The following is an 18,586-nucleotide window of genomic DNA, read 5'->3' on the forward strand; positions in this document are numbered from 1 at the left end:
CCTCAGTTTGGAGAAAGATTTGCAAGCACAAGAAGCCGAAGGCGAGAAAAAGAGTCTAGCTTGTGAGAATGAAAATCTTCATGCTCGATTCCAAAAAATGAAAAGAGTTTCTGAAACGCCAAAGAGGAGCTGGAAGGATCAAAAAACCATCGCCAATCTCTTTGAAAAAATGCAAGATTATGATTCCATTATTGCGGAAAATGAAAGGGAATTGAGCAAGGCAAAAGAAAGGATCCAACAATTAAACGAAGAAGCCAGAGCTAACAAAGAACGCCAAGATAGACAATCCGAAAAAGACAAGGCCCAATTCAAGAAGGAAAAAGATTATTGGATGCGATCAGAAGACCAGCTTCGTGCACAACTAGAAGAGGCAAGAAAATGCAACATAGAATATCAACAAGCAGACCTCGACAGGGAAAGATCGCAAGCAAGATTAGAGCAGGCCTGACTCCGAGCTCTATTAGAATCAGCTCTAGATCGTAAAACTGTGTCAGAGATATAGCCACCACTCGTCAGCAGCAATTACAAGACCAAGACCAACGTCTCCAAGGTTTCAGGGCACAAATCCACGACCTGGCAGTCTTCACATCTCAAAGTTATGTAAACTGCCAAGGAATGGATTATGAAGCGTTTACAAAGCATGCACCCACTTTTGCTCGTCATCTAGCAATGGAGTTGGAAAGGATGTAGCGAACGCTGGGAGGCCATCCGGGTCAAGCACCACATTGAGCAGATAACCCAATATTTGACAACAAAAGTGGAAAGTGGGGCACATTGTGAGATGTTAAGAATTGTATCTTTATTTTGATTTAAGTGTGTGTGTTTTCAAGCCATTTTCTTAAAGTTTTCAAATGTAATTCCATCTTTGTGTAATGAATAAAAATGATTGCCTTTGGTCCGAACTACGCAAGGTCTGATTCATGTAAGCGCATGATACGTAGGCAATCTCTCAGATTCAACCACCACGATAAAAAATATATATAATAAATTAAAATGAATAACAATAAAAATTTCAAGAAGGCTGGGACGACACAAGCAACCGAGCAAATGCATAATAGAAAGGGATTATTTGTCTAAGAGCATTGCATCTCAACGTGCGATTATATATGTGTTAAACTCTCACAACTAACAAGTTTGTCCATTTCCAGAATTCAAGCAGTTAGTTTCTCTAAAGAGTATACTGGCATATTATCACTATCACACAAGATCAAAAGGACCGATACCCGAAAGTATGTCTATCCCAGATGTTGACACAGGTATGGAGATAGAAGAGATGGATGTCGGGAAAATGAAAGAAGAGATGTTTAAGCTCAAGCAGCAAATGGCTGAGATGTACCAAGCTTGGTCTACAGGACAGTTACCCCCATCTTACCCAAATAACCCTGCTCCATCAATGACCCAAACTCAGGATAATATCACCACTGAATTATCCCCAAGTTTCCCCATTTATCAGCACTACCGAGGCACCACCTCTCAGACACCACAGTCTCCACCTCCAAAACCAGTTCCGTACTTTCCTCCACCTATGACTCCTGTTTTCGTAGCACCTCCCCCTGCTACATTTCACAAATCTCCTAGTGAGCCTACATTCCAGGCCTAGGACAACCAATATTACCCCCGGAGCCTACCTTCAAAGCCTCCGAAATCAATTCAACTGCTCCTCGGTTTGATCTCCCAACCGAAATTGACAAGCCAGCCAAAAATGTTGAACAAGAAGAGATGTTCAGGAAGGTCAAAAGTCTAGAACAATCGTTCCGAGACATGCGGGGATTAGGTGGGCAAGTCAGTGTAGCATACAAAGATTTATGCTTATTCCCTAATGTGCAATTGCCAGTTGGCTTCAAGATGCCCAAATTTGACCTATACAGCGGGCACGGCGACCCAGTAGCCCACTTAAGGGGTTTCTGTAGCAAGATGCGAGGAGCTGGAGGAAAGGATGAATTATTGATGGCTTACTTCAGTCAAAGTCTAAGCGGATCAGCTTTGGAGTGGTATACACACCAGGACCATGGAAGATGGTACACCTGGGATGACCTGGCACAGGCATTCGCATACCATTTCCAATACAATCTGGAAATCATCCCAGATCGATTATCTTTGACCAAATTTGAGAGGAAACACAATGAAAGTTTCAGAGAGTATGGTTTTCGGTGGAGAGAACAGGCAGCAAGAGTAGATCCTCCTATGAAGGAGAGCGAAATGGTAGACTACTTCCTCCAAGCCTTGGAACCAACTTACTATGCCCACTTGGTTTCAGCGGTTGGAAAATCATTCAACGAAGTAGTGAAGATGGGAGGTATGGTGGAAGAAGGCCTCAAGACAAATAAAATCATGAGATATTCAGCAATTAAGGCAACTACTCAAGCTATTCAAGGCGGGGTAGGAGGAATCGGAAGAAAGAAGAAGGAGGAAGCAGCCGTAGTTGATTCAGGAATTTGGCCGGGACCCAAAGGTTTACCGCTTTACTATAATCAACAACGACCTCGCCCATCAGCTTACCACCATGATTCATCCCAACACTACTATCACCCTTCAAAGCCTCATTTTTCCATTAACCATGCTCAAGCATACAATCAGCCACCTGTTCACACCAATTGGCGTGCTCCTGTCACACCAAATACTTACCCACGAGCCTATCCCGGACCAGGTTTCAGGCCTAGGCCAGCATTCAGGGGAGAAAGGGAACAGAAAAAGAAAACTTACACTCCATTGGGAGAGTCTTACACTAGTCTGTTCCACAGGCTGAGACAGCTAGACATGCTGAGACCAATACAATCCAAGCTACCCAATCCTCCTCCAAAGAATCTGGATTACACCATTAGCTGTGAATATTGCTCCGGTGCACCAGGCCATGATACGGAGAAATGTTGGCATTTGAAAAATGCAATACAAGAGCTGATTGATACTAATAAAATCGAGGTTCAAACCCCCGAAGCTCCAAATATCAATAGAAATCCAATGCCAGCCCATCAAGAGGCTAATATGATAGAAATCATACAAGCTGATGGGGAGACAAAGAAGCCGTCACAAACTGTCATGATGATCAAGTCTCATGAAACCAAGCCAGATAAGCAGTTAATGGAGGAGAAGCCGGTGTCTAAGCAGAACAAAAATGGTGATGAACCGTCTATAATAGTCGATGAGGCATCATCGAGCAAAGTTGCCGCAAAACAAGAAAGGCCGAAAGTGATAGTACCAGGGGTTGCTAACAAACCCATTGTATTCGTGGAAGGAGCACGTACAGATCGGGTTATTATTGCACCTGTAATCCAGCTGCCGATCATCAACAACAAAGCCATCCCATGGAACTATTAACGGGTGACTGTAATGTACAAGGGCAAAGAAATCAAGGAAGAAGTGTGTGAGGTGCAAGGCTTGACTCGTTCGGGAAGATGTTTTACTCCCGAAGAGCTGAGAAAAACTAAAAACAATCCAATGCCAACAAAGAAAGCTGTGACGGAGGAAGAGGCGGAGGAGTTTTTAAGAAAGATGAAACTCCATGATTATTCTGTTGTGGATCAATTAAAGAAGACCCCCGCTCAAATTTCATTGTTATCATTACTGATCCATTCAGATGAACACCATATGGCATTGATGAAAATCCTGAATGAAGCTCATGTTCCTGAAAAGATCTCTGTAAATCATTTGGAAAAAATAGCCAACAGAATCTTTGAGACAAACAGAATTACATTTGCTGATGATGAATTACCTGTGGAAGGTACCGAGCACAACAGAGCTCTTTACCTCACCGTGAAATGTGAAAATTCCGTAGTAACCCGGGTATTGGTTGACAATGGGTCCAGTGCAAACATATGCCCTCTCTCCACTTTAAACAAATTAAAGATAAAAGAGGAGAGGATCCAGAAGAATAGTATCTACGTACGAGGATTTGACGGTGGAAGCAGAGATTCATTTGGCGACATAGTGTTGGAACTGACAATAGGGCCAGTTGAATTCACAATGGAATTCCAAGTGTTGGACATAACTGTTTCTTACAACTTGTTGTTGGGTCGACCATGGATCCATGCTGCTAAAGCAGTCCCGTCAACACTACATCAGGCTGTCAAGTTCGAATGGGATCATCAAGAAATAGTCGTGCATGGAGAAGAAAGTTTAAATGCTCACAACAGTACCATTGTACCGGTCGAGGGAACAGAAATTGACCAAGGACCATGGGTATACCAAGTGTCCGACACGGTATCAGCAGAGAAAATTCCAGAAGGGAAATACCTTCCGAATCCAAGGATATCCTCTGCATCAGTCATGGTAGCTTATGAAATGTTAAAGAATGGCTTTATACCCGGCAAAGGTCTGGGCTTATCTCTGCAAGGAATTGTACAACCAGTATCTCTCCCCGAGAACTGGGGAACATTCGGTTTAGGGTTCATACCCACCGCCAACGACGTGATAAGGGCTAGGAAGTTGAAACACCAAGCATGGGTTCTTCCAAAACCAGTACCACATCTGTCAAAGTCTTTTGTCAAGACCGGCGCTAAAAATCGCCCGATAACAACAATTCCTAAATCCCGGGTCAATCCTGAGAAGGAATTAATTGAAAGGTTCGAGAAATTGTTTAGTGATGTGAATATGTTGGAAAGCGGAGAAGGGTGTAGCAACGCAGAAGTTCAATTCGTTGGGCCAGAAACAAAGCTCAATAATTGGAAAGCCACTCCTCTCCCAATTCGAAAGGAGTCTTGGTAGTTTATTTTGATTTTCTTTCAGTTTGTTTGGGTTATTTCAAGGTTGTAATCCCAAAGTTTATCTTACAGTTGGTTTGAAGTGTGCAAAACCTTGTTATCTTTCATCATCCAATAAAAAGCAGTTTCCTTTTTATTATCATTCCTAATAGCTTTCTTTTCTTTTTCTTCTTTTCTGTACAGTTCCTTTTACGCTGGCTCTAGTGATATGGCATGCATGAGGAATCTTCAGCCCAGTCTTAAAAATCAATCTGGTTACGAAATATTAATTCAAGAAATATATTGTGATTATGAATCAGAATATGATGAAGATGAGGTTTTTGAAGAGATTAGTAAAGAGTTAATTCACTTTGAGGAAAAAATCAAACCTAACTTGAGTGATACCGAGGACGTCAATATAGGGGACACGAGTAATGTCCGGGAAACTAAAATAAGTGTCCATCTCGAACCAAAGATCCGAGAAGAGTTAATTAAAGCACTCATAGAATTCAAAGATGTTTTTGCATGGTCGTATGACGACATGCCGGGCTTGAGCACTGATTTAGTGGTCCACAAATTGCCCACCGATCCAACGGTGCCTCCTGTCAAGCAGAGGCTGAGAAAATTCAAGCCTGATATGAGTATGAGAATTAAGGAAGAAATCACCAAACAATTGGAAGCAAAGGTCATTCGAGTCACTCGATATCCTGTTTGGTTGGCTAATGTCGTTCCTGTGCCAAAGAAAGACGGCAAAATTAGAGTATGCGTCGACTATCGCAATCTCAACAAAGCAAGTCCAAAGGATAATTTCCCATTACCCAATATCCATATTTTGATCGACAATTGTGCCAAGCATGATATAGGGTCTTTCGTGGATTGTTATGCCGGGTATCATCAAATTCTAATGGATGAAGAAGATGCAGAAAAGACGGCATTCATCACACCATGGGGAACTTATTGCTACCGGGTAATGCCATTCGGTCTGAAGAACGCCGGAGCAACCTATATGAGAGCAATGACCACAGTGTTTCATGATATGATACACAAGGAAATTGAGGTATACGTGGATGATGTGATCATAAAATCAAAACATCAGGCCAACCACGTTGGGGATTTGAGGAAGTTCTTCTTAAGACTTCGCAGGTACAACCTCAAGCTTAACCCTGCCAAATGCGCATTTGGAGTTCCATCCGGAAAGTTGCTGGGATTCATAGTCAGTCGACGAGGCATCGAGCTAGATCCGTCAAAGATTAAAGCCATCCAAGAACTGCCACCTCCAAAAAACAAAACTGAAGTAATGAGTTTGTTGGGGAGGTTAAATTATATCAGCAGGTTTATTGCTCAGCTCACGACAACCTGTGAGCCAATTTTCAAATTGTTAAAAAAGGATGCTGCGGTCAAATGGACCGATGAGTGTCAGGAAGCGTTCGATAAAATAAAAGGGTACTTATCAAACCCACCCGTGTTGGTCCCGCCAGAGCCAGGAAGACCTTTGATTCTTTACTTGACGGTTTTGGAAAATTCATTTGGTTGTGTATTGGGGCAGCATGACCTCACTGGCAGAAAAGAACAGGCCATCTACTACCTTAGCAAGAAGTTCACAGCTTATGAGGTTAAGTATACTCATCTGGAAAAGACATGTTGCGCCCTAACATGGGTAGCTCAAAAATTGAAACACTATTTGTCATCCTACACTACTTACCTCATTTCTCGGTTGGATCCATTGAAATACATTTTTCAAAAGCCTATGCCAACGGGAAGACTTGCAAAGTGGCAGATATTGCTCACGGAATTCGACATCATCTATGTGACTCGAACTGCAATGAAGGCTCAAGCACTGGCCGATCATTTAGCCGAAAACCCGGTCGATGAGGAATATGAGCCGTTGAAGACTTATTTTCCTGATGAAGAAACAATGCATATCGACGAGGTGGAACAAATGGAAAAACCTGGCTGGAAACTTTTCTTTGATGGAGCCGCTAACATGAAAGGAGTCGGAATAGGAGCTGTAATCATTTCTGAAACAGGGAATCATTATCCTGTTACGGCCCAATTGCGATTTTATTGCACCAATAATATGGCTGAATATGAAGCTTACATTTTGGGGTTAAGACTAGCTGTAGACAAGGGTATCCGAGAAATCTTAGTCATGGGAGATTCGGATCTTTTGGTACATCAAATTCAAGGAGAATGGGAAATCCGAGACTTTAAGCTCATCCCATACCGGCAATGTCTACATGATCTTTGTCAACGGTTTCAATCAGTGGAATTCCAACATATTCCAAGAATCCATAATGAGGTTGCCGATGCATTGGCTACCCTAGCATCAATGTTGCACCATCCGGACAAAGCTTATGTAGATCCAATACATATTCAAGTCCACGATCAGCACGCTTATTGCAATATGGTTGAAGAAGAATTTGATGGTGAACCATGGTTCCACGACATCAAGGAGTATATCAGAATGGGGATATATCCCGCACAAGCCACAGGAGATCAAAAGAGGACCATTAGGCGATTAGCAAATGGATTCTTCTTAAGCGGAGGAGTTTTGTATAAAAGAACACCAGATCTTGGATTATTAAGATGCATAGATGCCAGACAAGCTACAACTGTCATGTCTGAAGTACATTCAGGAGTTTGCGGACCCCACATGAGTGGATATGTGTTGGCAAAGAAAATCCTCCGAGCTGGTTACTATTGGCTTACCATGGAGCGAGATTGTATCAGTTTTGTGCGCAAGTGTCATCAATGCCAAATACACGGAGATTTGATTCATTCTCCACCATCCGAGTTGCACACAATGTCGGCACCATGGCCCTTCGTTGCCTGGGGCATGGATGTGATTGGACCAATTGAGCCGGCAGCATCCAATGGGCACAGGTTCATTCTGGTAGCTATTGATTATTTTACCAAATGGGTTGAGGCCAAGACATTCAAATCAGTGACCAAGAAAGCTGTGGTCGATTTTGTCCACTCAAATATCATATGTCGATTCGGAATCCCGAAGGTGATCATCACAGATAACGGTGCTAATCTTAACAGCAACTTAATGAAGGAAGTATGTCAACAGTTTAAGATTACACATCGCAACTCTACCCCATATCGGCCCAAGGCGAATGGAGCAGTAGAAGCAGCCAACAAAAACATAAAGAAGATACTTCGGAAAATGGTAGAAGGTTCAAAACAATGGCATGAAAAATTACCATTTGCATTATTGGGATACCGCACTACTGTTCGCACTTCAGTAGGAGCCACTCCTTATTTGTTGGTATATGGCACTGAAGCAGTAATTCCTGCAGAAGTTGAGATTCCTTCCCTTCGGATCATCGCCGAAGCAAAGATTGATGATGATGAATGGGTCAAAACCCGTCTGGAACAGTTAAACTTGATTGATGAAAAACGATTGACCGCAGTATGCCATGGTCAATTATATCAAAGAAGAATAGAAAGAGCATACAACAAAAAGGTGCGTCCTCGGAAGTTTGAAGTAGGTCAGCATGTGCTGAAACGTATTCTTCCACATCAGGTTGAAGCAAAAGGCAAATTTGCCCCGAATTGGCAAGGACCATTCATTGTGACCAGAGTATTATCGAATAGTGCACTATGCTTAACAGACATTGAAGGCAACTGCATCGACATCGCGATCAATTCTGACGCGGTAAAGAGATATTATGCATGAATTTTTGAATGTTTGAATTTAGCAAGATTGGAATGACAAAGGCAATTTATTCTGCTATCCGAAACACTATACCCTTTGTTTCCCCTTTGAGCCATACTTGTTTCTTTCCTACCCTCTCTTGGAATCAATGAAAATCAAGTATGAAATAAAGAAAAAGAAATAATGAATTGAAATTTTTTTTTTTTTGAAAAAATCATCACTATTATTTGGTGAACTACGTTTGACCTGATTCCTCAAAGAAGGATACATAGGCGCTTCACGGCTCGGTCATAGGGTGCACAATATACATAAAATGTGCACAAAAAGAAACATCAAGCGACCCCAATCAAGGAACTGGGGCAAGAATTGTATTGGAAATAAGAAAAGATTCCAAGAGTTGAATTTTAAACACATACCAAAATTGTTTAGCTTTTCCATTTCTAACCCCATACCAGAAAGACCTTTCGACCAATCTTAGAAAAATGCTAAGTCAAGCAAATGAAGATGGTTCATAACATTCTGGTACAAACAAGAAAAGAAAGTAAAAACGAGAGAGTCTTATAGGTGAAAACCCAAACGGGCACCATAAGGCGACGGAAGTTGAGAGAAAAGTAAAAATGAGAGAGTCTTATTGGTGAAAACCTTTGTAGGCACCATAAGGCGAAAAGGAAGTGAGAAATGAACAAATGAGGAAAGTTTATCAGTGAAAACTCATTAAGACATTGCAAGTCCAACAGGCCTGTGAAATTAAAAATGAAGTTGGGTTATGGAAATTTTGGGAAAAACAAAAATGAGACAATTGAAAGGAGATTGATTAAAAGACTGGTTTGATTAATCCGAAATGCATACCATGATCATTAGTGCCTGTAACTCCAATCATATAAGTTTTCATTCTTGCTCCAACAGTCATCCAAAATTGGATTTTTCTTTTCATTCTATAATTGTCGAAATCAACGTGTTTCGTCACTAATAATCTTACTTTTCTAAAAGCTTTGAGATAAGTTTTATTCCAAACAAATAAGAAGGAATGTCAAGATATACTACCAAGATTCAAGGTTACAAAATACGGCCACGAAAGGGGGGAGATAAAAGATATGGGTGTAAGAAAGGTGAAATCGAAAGTGGATCAGCAAAGTCAGAAGGGACATATGATTACAGTTAAAAGGTTTTGAAGGAAAACATACAGAGGGAAATCCTATAGTCAAGAATCAATTACAAGGACAAAACAGTCTTTTCAACCATTCCAAGGCAATAAAGAGAATTGAAGAAGTCAGGCGTCCACCTGGAGAATGAGGATAAGAATTGAAGAAGTCAGGCGTCCACCTGGAGAATGAGGATGAGAATTAAAGAAGTCAGGCGTCCACCTGGAGAATGAGGATGAGAAATTAAAGAAGTCAGGCGTCCACCTGGAGAATGAGGATGAGAAATTAAAGAAGTCAGGCGTCCACCTGGAGAATGAGGATGAGAATTAAAAGAAGTCAGGCGTCCACCTGGAGAATGAGGATAAAGAATTAAAGAAGTCAGGCGTCCACCTGGAGAATGAGGATGAAAGAATTGAAGAAGTCAGGCGTCCACCTGGAGAATGAGGATGAGAATTGAAGAAGTCAGGCGTCCACCTGGAGAATGAGGATGAAAAATTGAAGTCAGGCGTCCACCTGGAGAATGAGGATGAGAATTAAAGAAGTCAGACGTCCACCTGGAGAATGAGGATGAGAATTAAAGAAGTCAGGCGTCCACCTGGAGAATGAGGATGAAGAATTAAAGAAGTCAGGCGTCCACCTGGAGAATGAGGATGAGAATTGAAGAAGTCAGGCGTCCACCTGGAGAATGAGGATGAGAATTGAAGAAGTCAGGCGTCCACCTGGAGAATGAGGATGAGAATTGAAGAAGTCAGGCGTCCACCTGGAGAATGAGGATGAGAATTAAAGAAGTCAGGCATCCACCTGGAGAATGAGGATGAAAGAATTGAAGAAGTCAGGCGTCCACCTGGAGAATGAGGATAAGAATCGAAGAAGTCAGGCGTCCACCTGGAGAATGAGGATGAGAATTAAAGAAGTCATGCGTCCACCTGGAGAATGAGGATGAGAATTAAAGAAGTCAGGCGTCCACCTGGAGAATGAGGATGAGAATTAAAGAAGTCAGGCGTCCACCTGGAGAATGCGGATGAGAATTAAAGAAGTCAGGCGTCCACCTGGAGAATGAGGATGAAGAAATTGAAGAAGTCAGGCGTCCACCTGGAGAATGAGGATGAGAATCGAAGAAGTCAGGCGTCCACCTGGAGAATGAGGATAGAGAAAAGAAAAGAAGCAGTCAAGGCACCCACCTGAAGAACGAGGGAATGAAATCGAAATGTTGAAATCAAAAGCCCACTCATATGAAAAAGGAGCACACTTAGAATCAATAAAGCAGAGGAGTCCAACAGAATCCCCAGCAAGAAACAACAAGAGTCCCAAAAGAAAATACGGGACATAATGAAAAAGAATACGGAATAAGCCAAATGCCCAAGAGTCACCAAGATATCAAGACAACAAGAAACGCAAGGGCATGATCTAGATAAGATTTTTATAATTCCTGTACCATAATCTAGTTTAATTTTGTATTTCCTTTAAAGTAAGGTGTAATAAGGAGGTCAGCAAGCAGTAAAAACAGCACGAAGCAGCAGTAACATCACAGTCCCACGGTAGTCCCAGCTACCCAAAATTCCCGAACTACATTGACCTGATTCCTTTATAGCCAAGGATATGTAGGAAACCTTTGAAGCAGAGGTTCGGTCAAATCTTTCTAAAAATGCTTCCCACGGAGTATTCGAACGGGCAAAAATCGCTCGTATCCGCTCACTTTATCTTTGCACGAAAACTCTTCGAGTTTCCGCACAAAGAGGGGCAGCTGTGAGCACGTGATTTTTGCCTTACGAAAACTACTCCAAAATAAATCAAAAAATAAAATAAATTTCTTTTACTGTGTAATTTTTGAATTTTGCGTGATGCTAAATAATTGTGTTATATCCGTAAATGTTTACTATGTCTTAATAAAATGAAAATAAAATAAAATACATATTGCATGCATATAGGATTTAATTATGCATTTAAAAGATAATTTAAATAAAATCACAAAAATATGCATTGGTTCTATTTCAAATGTTTCACTGTGTGATTGATGTTTTGTCTATGTGTTAAATAATTGTTATAGAGTAATTAATATATTTTTTGTGAAGTTAAAATTATATTATAGTTAATATTATTGTAATGATAATTTTGTTTTTATTTTTAATTAGGATTTTATTAATTAATAAAATCAATAAATAAAAAATATACAAGTTGTAAAGATTGGACCTGGATTAAAATCCAGGCCCAAATCAATTTACCCCCCTGTCAGCCCAATCCAAACAGCCTGTCCGGTCCAATTCAAAGCCAGAACCAAACGACGTCGTTTGGTCACCTCTCATCAAGGGCCGTTGGATTAAATCCAACCAACGGCCAAGATTTCATCACCCTAACCCAAGACCCTTAGCCGATCCATTAACCCGATTCAGTCCGACCCCAACTTTAAACCAAACGACGTCGTTTGGTTTAATGAATTAATCCTGGCCCTTCATCTTGCTTGATCGGACGGACGATATCAATCCACCCCACCCCTATATAAGTCCCAAACCCTTACCCCGGCCCCTAACTAAACACCCCCCATCCTCTCCTGTTCATCGTCTTCCCAAACAGGCCCCTAACCCTAGCCGCCCCTATTCCCCTTCGCCTGAAACCCGGCGGCATCAACGCCGCCGGTCACCAAAATAACACCCCAGAACCCCCTGAACCTCCTCTATCCAAATATGTTATCTGCTTGGTTCGAATCTCCCTGAAGGTTCTCGAATCTTCATTTGAAGATTCGAGCCAAGTTCAGATCTAAACCAAACAACACCTAGTTAACACCATAGCTTCCCCTAGTCATCCTGAGTATGGATCTGTTGTTTGTTTGGCTCGAATCAGTTCTGAACTTCTCGAATCTTCTTTTGAAGATTCAGACCAAACAAGAACAAACTCAGATCCGTTTCAAACTAACACCAAATGACCCCTAGGCTACCCTCACCCATGTATCATGTTTGGTTCTTCTCGAATCTGACCAGAAATGGTTAAATCCCAAATCGAATTTTTAAGAACCCTAAAAATACCAAACTTTCGGATTCTGTTCAGATTAAGTAAAGATTGAGGTTCAATCGACCTTAGTCGAAGTATTTTCAGTGGAAAATACTTCGACTAAGGTCTGTTTGATTTCAAACAAAAATCCAAATCCAAGTTGAGTTCGAGTCGGATTAAAATTGAAGATTCAAAGGTATTTTTTCTATTATTTTGTGTATTCTACGTGTATTGTTGTCTGTGTCAATAGCTTTTTAATTTTTCATATTTGTTTTGATCAATTCTGTCATTTCTGTCTCCTACCTATCTACTTGATCCGAATGTGAATTGTTTCTATTGGTTGTGATTGTTTACAATGTGTGTAATCGACTCGATTAAGTTCGTCGATTAGTTATATTACGAATTTTCATTTCTGAAAATGCTGACTAAAACAGTCTGCTTCTATTGTTTTAGACTAATTATTGACAAATGTTGTAAATAGTCAACTGATTAATACTCGTCAATTAAATCATGTTTGTTTGTGAATCAGTGAATTCAAATGTATGCTGTATATGTTGTTTTCTGAACAGGGCATTGTCAGTATATTGACAATGCTCCTGTGTATGTTTGATCTTAGTTCAATTATAAGTTCAGTTTGCATTATTATGCTGAACTCAGTGTAATATTGTCAAGTTTGAGTTCAAGTTTACAAATGATGATTAGATGTAATTGTGATAGAATGTTTACATTCTTAGGATTCAGTCCAGAACCTAAGAGAATTGGTTATAGCTGTGTTAAATCAGGTTGATAATTAAGTTTGAACAGATTTTTAAATCTGTTTTGTAAATTCTGTTACGATTTTGCATTTAAGGCAGTAATAATAGTGATCACAGTAGTATTTCTGGGATAAAAGCAGTAGGGTAATTTGATAATAATAGAGGGCTGAAAGTGGTATGTTAATGGCTATTAGTTAATGATACTAATGGGGAACAAAGGGTAATGGGGCTGCTTAAAATCAGGATAGGATCATTTAATTTATTCAAAAGCAGTTTTAATGGAACTTTTTGATTTTAAAAGAAGAAGGGGTCCAAGAAGCACTTAAAAAGATAAAGACCAGCCCTGTATAAATACAGGGAGCTGGACAGCTTAAAAGAGGCAGACTTTAAGAGATTTTTGGAGGAGAGAAAATCTGAAAAGGCAGATTTTGAGAGAAAAACAGAAATCTGAGAAGAAAGAAAAATAGTAAAGGAAACAGAAAATAGAACACTCACATACACACTCACACACAGATACAGCAGCAGAAACAGAAAATCAGAAAAAATGGGAATTTGAAACTGAAAAGAAACTGAAATCTGAAATGTTGTTCTTTTGTTGAATCTGTTCAACTTTATGTGATTCCACTGTTCAGTTAAAATCTGAAGTGTCTTTTAAAATACTGTATTGTGCATCTGGTTTCCTCGGGTCGTATTATCGCTCAAATCTGTGGAAATACTGCTATTCTGTTGAATTTGTTACAGCTTCTACTGCTGAAATTTACTCCTTATACTTCCATTTCCAGGTACATATCTTCTTAAATTCTATGTTGGAAAGAGATTCGGCATGATAAATCAATGAAGTTTGAGTTGCAGTTCTATTTTTTCATTTATCTAAGTTTGTTATTATAAATTTCAGTTTTGTTTCATGTTATTTCATATAGAGGTATGCTGGACATGTTAATTATCAGTTGATCATTTTCCTTTGAAATTCATACAAGTATTGTAATAATTTTATCTATTCCAGAATTTCATTAAGGTATAGTTATGGTTGAATTGTTAAGATAGGGAATATGGCATGAGGTTGGTTATTAATTAAGTCTTACGACATTGTTAGACAGGTATAAAGTAGTCCGGGAATATAAAGAAATGAGTGGTTAGTGTATTTCGATTGTTTGGTTGTGGATTAAGGCTAGACGATGATTGATTGTACTTAATTCATATATGGCATAATAATGATTATGGTTAACACCAATAGTTGGAAGTTGCATTATTATCCCCCATTATGTTTGCAAACGTCGAAACAGGGTGAATAATATTGTAGGCAATATTACTTTATTAAGTCAATTAGGTAGATTTGTTCTCTTTCTTAAAATAACAAATGGCCTAGGAGGTTATAATGTGAAAGTTAGTAACAAGGGTTGATTATATATACATTTACGTTTAACCATAAGCAGAATCAATTATAATAATTTCGCCTATTCGATTAAAAACGAATATATGAGAATAAGTTGAGATGTACATGTACAGATTGCAACACTTTAAATCAATGGTAAGCAAAAAATAGAAATTGCATTAAGTAAATAATAAAAAATCTTGGAAAATATTTCTTTCCTTTATGAATCATTCATTTTCAGTTTCATATGCAATTTATTCTTTGGCATATACATATATATGTCATATTTGTTTTAAAGATAGTATTAATCATATTTTTATTCTGTCCTTTGAATTTGAATAGTTGGAATGAATATAATTTATATTCGGAAATTATAATCAATGGGCAACATTTAATAAATTGTGGATTCTTTTCCAAGAATTAAAGGATATCTTAAATGAAGATTTCTCATAATATAATAAACAATTTGTGGAAAAATTCCTAATATCATTGCAAATATTTCGCGCAATTAGGGATACGTTCGCGTACCCTGATTATATTTTTAAAAAAAGCAAAATTCGGATTATGCGTACGCGCAATTTCGAGCGAATATTTAATAAAAGGATTTTTCCAAAGGCGTTAAATTAATTTCATAAAAATCTGCAATGTGCGGTTCAATATTTAAAAAAAAACAAATATTCTTGATTCAGCACAATCTCGAAAAAAAAAATGATTGTTTAATAAATATATTATCAAAAGTTATTGTGTACACGTACGCGTGACACAATTCCGCATTTTTAAATTTATAACACGAATATATGTACGCGTAATTCGAATCAAAGAAGGGTTTTCAATCACAATAAGAATAAGCGGTAGTAAAATCATGTAACATCAATATATTTAATAAAAATCAAGATAATTAAGCCAATAATAAAAACAGTTAAGCGACCGTGCTAGAACCACGGAATTCGGAAATGCCTAACACCTTCTTCCGGATTAACAGAATTCCTTACTCAGGATTTCTGGTTCGCAGAATAATAAACAGAGTCATATTCTCCTCGATTCAGGGATTAAAATTGGTGACTTGAGACGCCTTAAAATTCCCAGGTGGCGACTCTTAAATGATTAAATAAATCCCGTTTCGACTGTCCTTCAATTGGAGAAAACTCCCCACGCGCCCGGCGGGCGCGGTAAAAAGGAGGTGCGACACCCAAGTGGACCAAATTTCCAGGGGAAGTTGGAGAAAAATAGAAGGGACAACAGTTGAAAAGTTATGGATTAAATTCCATGAGGATCCCCAGCAAATTTGCGAGATACAGGAACAACGCTGACAGATTCTTGACCAAGTTCCGCAATGGTCGGACAACACAGAGCAGGGAAGGAAGAGAAAAGAAAAACCATCCCCAGCAGGAGTATCATCCCCAGCAAAGAATATCATCCCCAACAAGTTTTATAGCAAAGCAGTGAAAAGAAAAAGGGAAAAACCATGCCCAGCAGAAGTGGCACGACCACTCGCCCCATTTTAAACTAACAAATTTTTCTTTGATTTAAAGTAGGGAAAGGAAATATTATTGACCACAGAAAGACAGGGTCACAAAGAAGATTATTAAACTGGGGCAGAAAATTTTCTCTCATTACAAAAATTTTCTTGAAATGAGATAGCCATTTGGGAAAGAGAGAAGATAACACAAGTTTTGAAGAAAATAAAATCCCCAGCAGTATACAAGAAGGGAGATACAAATTTTAAAAGAAAAGCAATCTTGGAAGAAGCAAGATAACCCAAAGTTGTAAAAGCAATGACCTTTGAATCAATATCATCCCCACCATTGTTAAAAGGAGGAAGATAATTTCCCAGCAGTGTTATTCCCGGCAGGTTTCAGGGAAGTAGAAGCACTAAGCTTTAAAGGAAATAGTCTTTGAAGAAGGAAAATGACATATTTGCGAAATAAAATATCGGTGTTATTCCCAGCAGTTTTCAGAGGAATAAAACACCAGTTTGGAAGGAAGTAGTTGAAGAAGTCAGGAGCCCGCCTGGAGAATGGAGGTGTTACATTTAAAATTGTTGAAGTCAGGAGCCCGCATATTAAGATTGGAGAAGTCAGGAGCCCGCCTGGAGAATAGAGGTGTTACATTTTCAAAGTGGTTGAAGTCAAGAGCCCACCTGGAGAATGGAGGCCGAATTATTTTTAAGTTATTGTTGAAGTCAATAGCCCGCCTGAAGAATGGAGGCTGAATTATCTTGAAGAAGTTGTTGAAGTCAGGAGCCCGCCTGGAGAATGGAGGCTGAATTATTTTAAAATTGTTGGAGTCAGGAGCCCGCTTGGAGAATGGAGGCTGAATTATTTTGAGAAAATTGGAGAAGTGAGGAGCCCGCCTGTAGAACGGAGGTTGTTAAATTTTAAGTTGGAGTCAGGAGCCCGCCTGGAGAATGAAGGTGTTTATTTTAAATTGGAGAGGTCAGGAGCCCGCCTGGAGAATGGAGGTGTTACATTTAAAAGGATTGAAGAAGTTAGGAGCCCGCTTGGAGAATGGAGGTGTTATTTTAAGTTGTTATTGGAGTTAGGAGCCTGCCTGGAGAATGGAGGTTGTGTCATCTTTCAGAAATCAAGTTGCTGTCAGGAGCGTCCCCGCCTGCAGAATAGAGGAATACATTTCAAGATCAAACAGAAGTCAGTAATGAGGAGGGTTACAACAAAAATCCCCAGCATAACAAGCTTTAATGTAGGAAGCAGTGTCCCCAACAGACAGAGCGGAATAATAAAACTTATGTTCAGAAAGGTAAAAGGCCAGTGTCATCCCCAGCAGTTTTCGAAAGAAAGGCACCAGAGGAAACACAAGCCGACAAGAGACACAAGAGCATGGCTGAAGATCTAGATAAGATTTTGTAATTCATATACTATAGTTTAGTCTAGCTTCTTGTTTTCTTTCAGCATGGTGTAATAAGGAGGTCGGCAAGCAGTAATAACAGCATGCAACAGCAGTAACATTGCAGTCCCAGCTACCAAAACTTCCCGAACTACATTAACCTGATTCCCTTTTAGCCAGAGATATGTAGGAAACCTTTGAAGCAAAGGTTCGGTTAAATCTTTTTCAAAAAATGCTTCACACGGAGTACTCGGATGGGCAAAAATCGCTCACTTTATCTTTGCACGAAAACCCTTCGTGTCTTCGGGCAAAGAGGGGCAGCTGTAAGCACGTGATTTTTGCCCTATGAGAGAATTACTCCCAAAAAAATTCAAAATAAAACAATTTTCCTTTGTGTACAATTTTGAGAATTTTCGTGGCATTTTTCAATAAGTATTTGTATTTGTCCATGCATGTTTATTTGTTAAATTAATAAAAAATACAAAAATATGTCGCATTTGCATTTAGTATTTAATTCTACAATTAGAAGTAATCAAGTTTGTTTTACAAGAAAGAATAAATCATAAAAATAATGTACGTTGCATTTTTAGCATTTAATGTCCAAATTGTGTGATTTTATCGTAATTGTTATTTAATTGTGTGTTAATTGTTATTGAGAGTTAATTTGCACTTTTATAAATCAATTTAGTTTTATAGGATAATTTAGGATTTTTAGAATTTAGTTTTAATTTAAGAAAGCAATAAAAATAAAAGAAAATCAGAATTTGGGCCTCTTCTTCAATTCTAAATTTAGGCCCAAAACACCTCTACCCAACCCAAAATCCTTGACCCAAACCCAACCGCCGCCCCCATCTGACCACACGAGCCCCCCCTCTCTCTTTCTCTCATTTTTTGTTTTGTTACCTAAAAAACCCTAAACACACCCCATCTAACCACATGCCCCCCCTTTTCTTCTTCTTCTCCAACGCCCAACCATGGCTACCCGCTGCTTCCGCTCCTTCACGTCCATGGCTACCCGCTGCTTCTGCTCCTTCACATCCAAACAACTCTCTTCTTCTTCTTCTCCAACACCCAAGCTCCCATGGCTACCCGCTGCTTCTGCTCCTTCACGTCCAAACAACCCGCTGCTTCTGCTCCCTCATGCCCAACGA

At 39.4% G+C, this 18,586-nt stretch overlaps 1 pseudogene; it reads left to right on the plus strand.

Moving 5' to 3' along the window:
* The first annotated feature begins 3,078 nt into the window (after window positions 1-3,078).
* On the plus strand, window positions 3,079-8,358 carry LOC138884603 (uncharacterized; annotated as a pseudogene).
* The last annotated feature ends 10,228 nt before the right edge of the window (window positions 8,359-18,586 follow it).

The sequence above is a fragment of the Nicotiana sylvestris genome, unplaced genomic scaffold (genome assembly GCF_000393655.2).
Source record: "Nicotiana sylvestris unplaced genomic scaffold, ASM39365v2 Un00001, whole genome shotgun sequence".
Taxonomy (NCBI): Eukaryota; Viridiplantae; Streptophyta; class Magnoliopsida; order Solanales; family Solanaceae; genus Nicotiana; species Nicotiana sylvestris.